Here is an 8729-nt window from a genome sequence, read left to right as displayed (position 1 = left end):
CATGGCAGGGTTCTCAGGATCATAAGCTTCTTCAGAAGTTGCCTCTTTAGTACTGTTGGATGTATGTTGCCATCCATTCAGATTTTGAGAGATCATGTTGACCTGTTGAGTCAACACTTTGTTCTGAGCCAATATGGCATTCAGAGTATCAATTTCAAGAACTCATTTCTTCAGAGGTATCCCATTATTCACGGAATTCCTCTCAGAAGTGTACGTGAATTGGTTGTTTGCAACCATGTCAATGAGTTCTTGAGGCTCTTCAGGCGTTTTCTTTAGGTGAATAGATCCACCTGCAGAATGGTCCAATGACATTTTCGAAAATTCAGATAAACCATAATAGAATATATCTAATATGGTCCATTCTGAAAACATGTCAGATGGACATCTTTTGGTCAGCTGCTTGTATCTTTCCCAAGCTTCATAGAGGGATTCACCAGCTTTTTGTTTGAAGGTTTGAACATCCACTCTCAGCTTGCTCAGCTTTTGAGGAGGAAAGAATTTATCCAAGAAGACTGTGACCAGCTTATCCCAGGAGTCCAGGCTATCCTTAGATTGTGAATCCAACCATATTCTAGCTCTGTCTCTTACAGCAAAAGGGAAAAGCATGAGTCTGTAGACTTCAGGATCAACTCCATTCGTCTTTACAGTCTCACAGATCTGCAAGAACTCAGTTAAAAACTGATAAGGATCTTCAGATGGAAGTCCATAAAACTTGCAGTTTTGTTGCATTAAGGCAACTAGCTGAGGTTTCAGCTCAAAGTTATTGGCTCCAATGGCAGGAATGGAGATGCTTCTTCCATCAAATTTGGACGTTGGCTTTGTGAAGTCACCAAGCATTCTCCTTGCATTATTATTATTTTTGGCTGCCATCTCCTTCTCTTGTTCAAAAATTTCTGAAAGGTTGTTTCTGGATTGTTGTAATTTAGTTTCTCTTAGTTTCCTTTTTAGAGTCCTTTCATGTTCAGGATCAATTTCAACAAGAGTGCCTTTTTTCCTGTTCCTGCTCATATGAAAGAAAAGAGAACAAGAAAAGAAGAGGAATCCTTCTATGTCACAGTATAGAGATTCCTTTATGTTAGTAGAAGAAGAAAAAGGGGGGAAGAGTGAAGAAGAGTGGGTTCGGATTTTTTTTTAGATGAAGAGAGATGAAGAGAAGTATTAGTAATTAAATAATTAAATAGAAGAAGAGAAGAGGAAGAGAATTCGAAAATAATTTTTAAAAAAAGGGTTAGTGATTTTCGAAAATTAGAGATAAGATGTAATTAAAGAGGGAAAAGTAGTTAGTTGATTTTGAAAAAGATAAGAAACAAACAAAAAGTCAATTAGTTAGTTGAAAAAGATTTTAAAATCAAATTTGAACAGATAAGAAGATAAGATAAGATAAGATATTTTTGAAATCAAATTTTGAAAAAGATAAGATAAAAAGATAATTTTTTTTTAAGAAAAAGATATTTTGAAAAAGATTTAATTTTTAAAATTAAAATTAATTACTAACAAGAAACTAAAAGATAAGATTCTAGAACTTAAAGATTGAACCTTTCTTAACAAGCAAGTAACAAACTTCAAATTTTTGAATCAATCACATTAATTGTTAGCTCATTTTCGAAAATTTGATATAAAGGTAAGAAAAAGATTTTGAAATTTTTTTTTTAAAAAAAGATTTTTGAAAATTTTGACTTGACTTGTAAGAAACAACTAATTTTTTAAAAATTTTTGACCAAGTCAACCCAAAATTTCGAAATTTTGGAGGGAAATAAGGAAAAGATATATATTTTTTTTTAATTTTTGAGTTTTTAATTATGAGAGAGAAAAACAACAAAAATATTCAATGCATGAAATTTTTAGATCAAAACAATGAATGCATGCAAGAATGCTATGAATGTCAAGATGAACACCAAGAACACTTTGAAGATCATGATGAACATCAAGAACATAATTTTGAAAAATTTTTGATGCAAAGAAAACATGCAAGATATCAAACTTAGAAATCTTTAATGCATGGATTCTAACAAATGAAAAATGCATATGAAAAACAACAAACAACTCAAAACAAGAAATCATCAAGATCAAACAAGAGGACTTATCAAGAACAACTTGAAGATCATGAAGAACACTATGAATGCATGAGAGTTTTCGAAAAATGCAAGAAAAATTTTTAAAGCATGCAATTGACACCAAACTTAAAAATTGACTCAAGACTCAAACAAGAAACACAAAATATTTTTTATTTTTATGATTTTATGATTTTTTTGTATTTTTATTAATTTTTTCGAAAATAAAGTTTGGAAAAACGAAAATAAAAGAAAAATTTTGAAAAAGATTTTTGAAAAGAAAACTACCTAATCTGAGCAACAAGATGAACCGTCAGTTGTCCATCTCGAACAATCCCCGGCAACGGCGCAAAAAACTTGGTGGACGAAATTGTGATCAACAATAATGGCTCCTTGGCATGTGCCAAAAAAAACTAACTCAGTACTTTCTTTTCACAACTCCGTTTAACTTAACCAGCAAGTGTACTGGGTCATCCAAGTAATACCTTACGTGAGTAAGGGTCGATCCCACAGAGATTGTTGGTATGAAGCAAGCTATGGTCACCTTATAAATTTCAGTTAGGCAAATTAAATGGTTATGGGTTTCGAAAATTAATAATAATTAGAAAATAAAAAGGGATAGAAATACTTATGTAAATCAATAGTGGAAATTTCAGATAGGCGTGTGGAGATGCTAGAATCCTTTCGAATCTTTACTTTCTTATTGCTTTCATCCAATCCTTCTTACTCCTTTCCATGGCAAGCTGTATGTAGGGCATCACTATCATCAATGGCTACTTTTAATCCTCTCGGAAAAATGGTCTTATGCGCTGTCACTGCACGGCTAATCGTCTAGAGGCATCACCCTTGTTGATAGCTACATCCCATCCTCTCAGTGAAAATGGTCCAAATGCTCTGTCACAGCACGGCTAATCATCTGTCAGTTCTCAATCAGGTTAGAGTAGAATCCCTTGATTCTTTTGCGTTTGTCATCACGCCCAGCCTTCAGGAGTTTGAAGCTCGTCACAGTCATTCAATACCGAAATCCTACTCGGAATACCACAGACAAGGTTAGACTTTTCGGATCCCCATGAATGCTGCAATCTATCTAGCTTATACCACGAAGATTCTGTTGGGAAATATAAGAGATATGCGCCCGGCCTAAGGTAGAACGGAAGTGGTTGTCAGTCACACGCGTTCATAAGTGAGAATGATGATGAGTGTCACGGATCATCACATTCATCAAAGTGTTGTGCAACGTATATCTTGGAATAAGAATAAAAGAGAATTGAATGGAAAGTAATAGTAATTGTATTGAAACTTGAGGTACAGCAGAGCTCCACACCCTTAATCTATGGTGTGCAGAAACTCCACCGTTAAAAATACATAAGTGAAAGGTTCAGGCATGGCCGAATGGCCAGCTCCCTGAATGATCAAAAGACCGAATGATCAAAGACTAAACAGTCAAAAGATTAAACTGTCAAAAAATGTCTAATACAATAGTTAAATGTCCTATATATACTAGACTAGCTACTAGGGTTTACATGAGTAAGTGATTGATGCATAAATCCACTTCCGGGGCCCACTTGGTGTATGCTTGGGCTGAGCTTGATCTATCCACGAGCTGAGGCTTTTCTTGGAGTTGAACTCCAAGTTATAACGTGTTTTGGGCGTTCAACTCCGGATCATGACGTGTTTCTGGCGTTTAACTCCAGACAGCAGCATGTATTTGGCGTTCAACGCCAAGTTACGTCATCAATTTCCGAATAAAGTATGGACTATTATATATTTCTGGAAAGTTCTGGATGTCTAATTTCCAACGCTGTTAAGAGCACGCCATTTAAAGTTCTGTAGCTCCAGAAAATCCATTTTGAGTGCAGGGAGGTCAGATTCCAACAGCATCAGCAGTCCTTTTGTCAGCCTTCTTTCAGAGTTTTGCTCAAGTCCCTCAATTTCAGCCAGAAATTTCCTGAAATCACAGAAAAACACACAAACTCATAGTAAAGTCCAAAAATGTGAATTTAACATAAAAACTAATGAAAACATCCCTAAAAGTAGCTTGAACTTACTAAAAACTACCTAAAAATAATGCCAAAAAGCGTATAAATTATCCGCTCATCAAGCACCCAGGTATAACTCATACTCTGATACTACTAAATACCTGCTTAATACCCTTGCTAACTTAAGCATCGGAGTCCCTTGCAGTTACCCCCCACCCTCCGGGGACGAAGGATCAAGCACCATCATCAAGTCCAATATGTCGGACACATCAGCTCCGGCCGCTGAACACCTGCCGGACACGTCGGCTCCGACCAACATAGAAGATCTCGACCGAGATCGACCTACGGTTTCATGTAACCCTCGGAACAGTGGTGATTTATCAACTTCAACTAATTCATACTCAGAGATAGGATCCAGAATGTCATCAAGCACCTCAGCTTTCAGTACCTCGTGAACAAGTGGTTCAATAACATCTATTTTTATACACCCTTCATAATCATTAGGGTGCTTGAGAGCTTCAAAAACATGAAGGACCACCTGTTCTTCATTGACCCTCAGGGTTAATTCACCATTTTGTACATCAATCAGAGCTCTACCTGTAGCTAAAAAGGGTCTACCAAGTATGATAGAGGATTTTACCTCCTCTTCCATGTCTAATATAACAAAATCAATAGGAAAGATGAATGGTCCTACTTTAACAAGTAAATCCTCAACAACACCCACAGGTAATTTAATAGAAAGATCAGCAAGTTGAAGAGAAATACGAGTGGGTTTTACCTCCTCAATTTGAAACTTTTTCATCACTGAAAGTGGCATGAGATTGATGCTAGCTCCAAGGTCACATAAAGCTCTCTGAATGGTGAGATTTTCAATGGTGCAAGGGATTACAAAGCTCCCTGGATCTGGCATCTTCTCAGGAAGGTTGTGTTGAATAATGGCACTGCACTCCTTGGTTAACACCACTGTTTCTTGTTCCTTCCAATTCCTCTTGTGGATCAACACTTTTTTCATAAATTTAGCATAGAGAGGCATTTGCTCAAGAGCCTCTACCAAGAGAATGTTGATCTGTAGCTTCTTGAAGACATCTAAAAATTTAGAGAACTGTTTTTCCTTGGAAGTATTTTAAAGTCTCTGAGGATATGGCATTTTTGGCTTGTATTCAGGAGCCTTTGGCAATGTAGGATATGTGTCTAAAGAGTCAGGAAACGGGTTGTCTGCACGCTTTGGAAGGGCGTGCTCCACTTCTTTCTTTTTCTCCTTTGGAGCTCTCTTTTCAACTAGCTCTTCATTGGCCCTTATCTCAGAACCAGTTGTCTTACCACTTCTAAATTGAATAACCTTGCAGTCTTCTCTTAGGTTCACCACTGTATCACTTAGAAATGTACTAGCAGACCTTTCAGGTATTTGCTTTCTCAGCTGGCCCATTTGCACTTCCAAGTTTCTAATGGAGACTCTGGTTTCCTGCATAAAACTCCTCATCATCTCCCAATTAGAATCTTTCTTGGATTTAGAGTTACCCTGCTGAGGCTGAGATTGGCGGTTATTGTAATTGTTCTGTTAGAAACCGCCCTGAGAATTATTGTTGAAATTTTGAGGTCTCTGAGGTTGGTCTCTCCACCCAAAATTTGGGTGATTTCTCCATCCTTGATTGTATGTCTGAGAATAGGGGTCATTATTGGGATTTCTAGAGCCACTCCCCATGTAATTGACCTGTTCAGAAGAGGATTGAGCATAATCATAATTATCATTTTGCACTAAATTTCCTCCTATGTCATAAGAGATCTCTTGAGGTGGATTTTGGGTGTTAATAGCTGAGACTTGCATGCCACCCATGTGTTGAATAAATAGATTTATTTGTTGAGACATAAGCTTGTTCTGAGCAAGAATAGCATTAAGAGCTTCTACTTCCATGACACCCTTCTTCTGAGGAGCCTCAGAGTTCACAGGATTTCTGTTAGAGGAGTATAAATATTGGTTGCTAGCAACCAATTCAATAAGCTCAATAGTCTCATCTGGTATCTTCTTCTTGTGCAATGAACCTCCTGCAGAATTGTTTAAGCACATCTTGGACATGTCACCCAAGCCTTCATAAAAGATATCTAGTTGATTCCATTTGGAGAATATGTCTGGAGGGCATTGCCTAATCAGTAGCTTGTATCTCTCCCAAGTTTCATACAGAGTATCTCTATCCTTTTGCCTGAAGGTCTGAACCTCCACCCTAAGCTTAGTCAACTTCTTTGGTGGGAAAAATTTAGTGAGAAACTCAGTAACCACCTTGTTCCAAGTATCCAAACTCTCCTTGGGTTAGAAATCTAGCCATAGCTTTGCTCCACCCCCAGAGCAAATGGGAAGAGCATGAGTTTGTACACATCTGGGTTTACTCCATTTGTCTTCACAGTATCACAAATTTGCAGAAAACTAGAAATAAATTGATTTTGGTCTTCGTGGGAAAGACCGTGATACTGACAGTTTTGTTGCACCAGAGTGACCAATTGAGGCTTCAACTCAAAGTTGTTTGCAACAATAGGAGGCACCACAATGCTCTTTCCATACAGATCTGCTGTAGGAGCGGAGAAAGAACCAAGTACTCTCCTTTGTTGCTTATTTCCATTCTGGCATTATCAGTATTATTCGGATCCATAGTGGATTCGGCAGCCTTGTAAAGTCTTGCTTGTTGTAAACGCCGCCTGAAAGTCCTTTCAGGTTCAGGATCAAAGTCTAAGAGATGTTCTTTGACACTATTCATGTGCATAAACAAACAGAAAACAAGCAAGAATGGGAATCTCTACGTCAGAGTGTAGAGAATTCCCAGTGGGGTAACCTGTGAAAAGAGATAAAAATATTGAATAAAATAAATAGAAAAAAATAATAAATAGGTAATACCAAACTTAATTTCAGAAATTAAGAAAAATATTGGTGCTATTTATTTATTAAAAAAATTTGAAATAATTTTTTTCGAAAATTTTTAAAAATAGATTTTAATAAAATTAAAATAAAACGCCTAATCTAAGCAATCAAACAACTGATAGTTGTTAATCACAGTCAATCCCCGGCAACGGCGCCAAAAATTTGGTACGGTGTTTCTAACCACAGACTAACCGGCAAGTGCACTGGGTCGTATCAAGTAATACCTCAGTTGAGTGAGGGTCGATCCCACGAGGATTGATGGATTAAGCAACAATAGTGTTTGATAGGCTTAGTTAGACAAACAGAAAATAGTGTTTGAAAGTTCAAAGAGCATTAAACAATCATACAGAAACTAAAATAGTAAAATAAATGGCTTGGGAATAGAATATTGAGAAAGTAGTTAAGGCTTCAGAGTTATCTATTTTTCCGGATTAACTTTTCTTACTAACTATTTTAATTATGTAGGATTTAATTTATGGCAAACTATATGAGACTAGACCCTAATTCCTTAGACCTTTCTAGTCTCCTCTAAAATTCATTAACTGCCAATTCCTTGGTCAATTAATTCCAATTAGAAGCTACATGATCAAATTCCAGCTTATATGCCACAAAAACTCTAATTATCCAAGAAATAAAAGGATTATATGTCACGTATCCCGTTAAATCTAGATAATTAAAATTTAGGAGAATATGTTTTCAAGCTGTTGTTCAAGTAAAGAGTTTTTCCAAGTTTTACAAGAACTCAAATAGAAAGAGGGTTATACTTCCGTTCTACCCAAATTCATAAGATGAAGAGCGAAAACAATTCTTAAATCATAAATCCATACACGAATTAAAATAGAAAAACCAATAAAATCAATCCATACAAATAGACAGAGCTCCTAACCTTAACAATGGAGGATTAGTTGCTCATGGTTTAGAGAAGAAAATAAGGATTATGGTAAAATGTACTGTGTTCCCATCTGATGGCATCTAAATTCCTATTTATAACTAATCCTAATAAATTTAAAATCTAATTATCTAAAATTAAAAATAATATCTTTTCCTCAAAATAAGATTTGAATTTAAATTTGAATTAATTAACAAGTCTTCATCTGATGGGTGGGGATCACTTGACTTGTCCATTCTGTAGCTTCTAATCTGTGTTTTTTGGGCTGAAAACTGGGTCAAAACAGCCCAGAAATCACTCCCCGCATTTTTTTGCACGTGGCGCATGTCACGTGTAGTTGATGGTCTTTTCTGCGAGTCACACGGGTCACGTGGACGCGTCGGTCAGCAAATCTTCAATTCACGCGTACGCGTCAGTCACGCGCACGCGTCGCCATGGATACCTCTAAATCACGCGCACGCGTCAGGCACGCATACGCGTCGCTCTTTGCAGCCCTCTCCTTTGATTCTTGTGCTACAAAAACTCCATCAAATCTAGCCGAATGCTACCTAAAATAAACAGTATTGCACAAAACTCTATATAGTATCCATAGTGGCTAAAATATAAGTAATTCTTAATTAAACTTAACAAATTAGATGCAAATTCACTAGAAAAAGATAGAAAAGATGCTCACGCATCAACCACAGCCCAGGGGAAAGACTGAAGAGGTGCATGTCGGAAAGGAGGAAGGAAAAAATATCAACATAGGATCCAACTTGAAAGAAAACTTAAAGCAGAAGCTTGTAAGGCTCCTACAAAAAAATTTTGACCTATTCGCTTGGAAGGCCTCCGACATGCCAGGGATAGATCCCGAGCTTATGTCGCATGAGCTGTCAGTGTACCTTGGATCACGACCTGTTTAG

Source organism: Arachis stenosperma, chromosome 8, assembly GCF_014773155.1.
Source record: "Arachis stenosperma cultivar V10309 chromosome 8, arast.V10309.gnm1.PFL2, whole genome shotgun sequence".
Taxonomy (NCBI): domain Eukaryota; kingdom Viridiplantae; phylum Streptophyta; class Magnoliopsida; order Fabales; family Fabaceae; genus Arachis; species Arachis stenosperma.
Note: the sequence above shows the minus strand (reverse complement) of the source record.